A 604-nucleotide genomic window follows, 5' to 3' on the forward strand; every position below is an offset into this window, starting at 1 on the left:
TTTAAATTAAAAACATGTATTTGAACGAAAGGATTATATTAGTCTTTCAGGGTTTTCATTATATTTATCATTTAAATAAAAACAAACCAAAACTTAAAAACATGTAATTGGACGGAAGGATTATATTTGTCTTCTAGGTTTTTCATTATATTTATGTTTTAAATTAAAAACAAACCGGAAAAATGTAAGATTAATTAAAGATGACTTCTTGTTATCATCAATAAGTAAAAAGATTAACGAAGATGACTTATTGTTATCATCAACAAGTAACACGTGGACGGCAGGATTCGAACCTGCGCGGGCAAAGCCCACATGATTTCTAGTCATGCCCGATAACCACTCCGGCACGTCCACCTTACTGGTTAAATCTTGGTATTTACAGCTTTATGACAAGAACCTGAATTACCAGCAAATTGTAAGTTAACCTCAGATTTAATTTTGCAAAACAATTTGAATGGTTGGACTCAGGCTTTTAATTATAATTTTTATAATAACTCTGGGGATCTGAAAGACTATTTTTCCAATTAATAGTAATGGGAAATATAATGATTAGATGCAACAATAATAAAGAACATACTTCCAAAGAAGAGGACGAGTGTCACAA

General features: G+C 30.8%; 1 non-coding gene across 1 annotated transcript; it reads right to left on the bottom strand.

Annotated features, from left to right (window-relative positions):
- Positions 1-272: 272 nt before the first annotated feature.
- On the bottom strand, positions 273-354 carry TRNAS-AGA (transfer RNA serine (anticodon AGA)). Its single transcript has one exon. It is a non-coding gene; the product is annotated as a tRNA-Ser (tRNA).
- Positions 355-604: the final 250 nt, after the last annotated feature.

This window comes from Pinus tabuliformis, chromosome 6 (assembly GCF_031772625.1).
Source record: "Pinus tabuliformis cultivar Carrire ecotype Pingquan chromosome 6, CPIR1, whole genome shotgun sequence".
NCBI classification, from domain to species: domain Eukaryota; kingdom Viridiplantae; phylum Streptophyta; class Pinopsida; order Pinales; family Pinaceae; genus Pinus; species Pinus tabuliformis.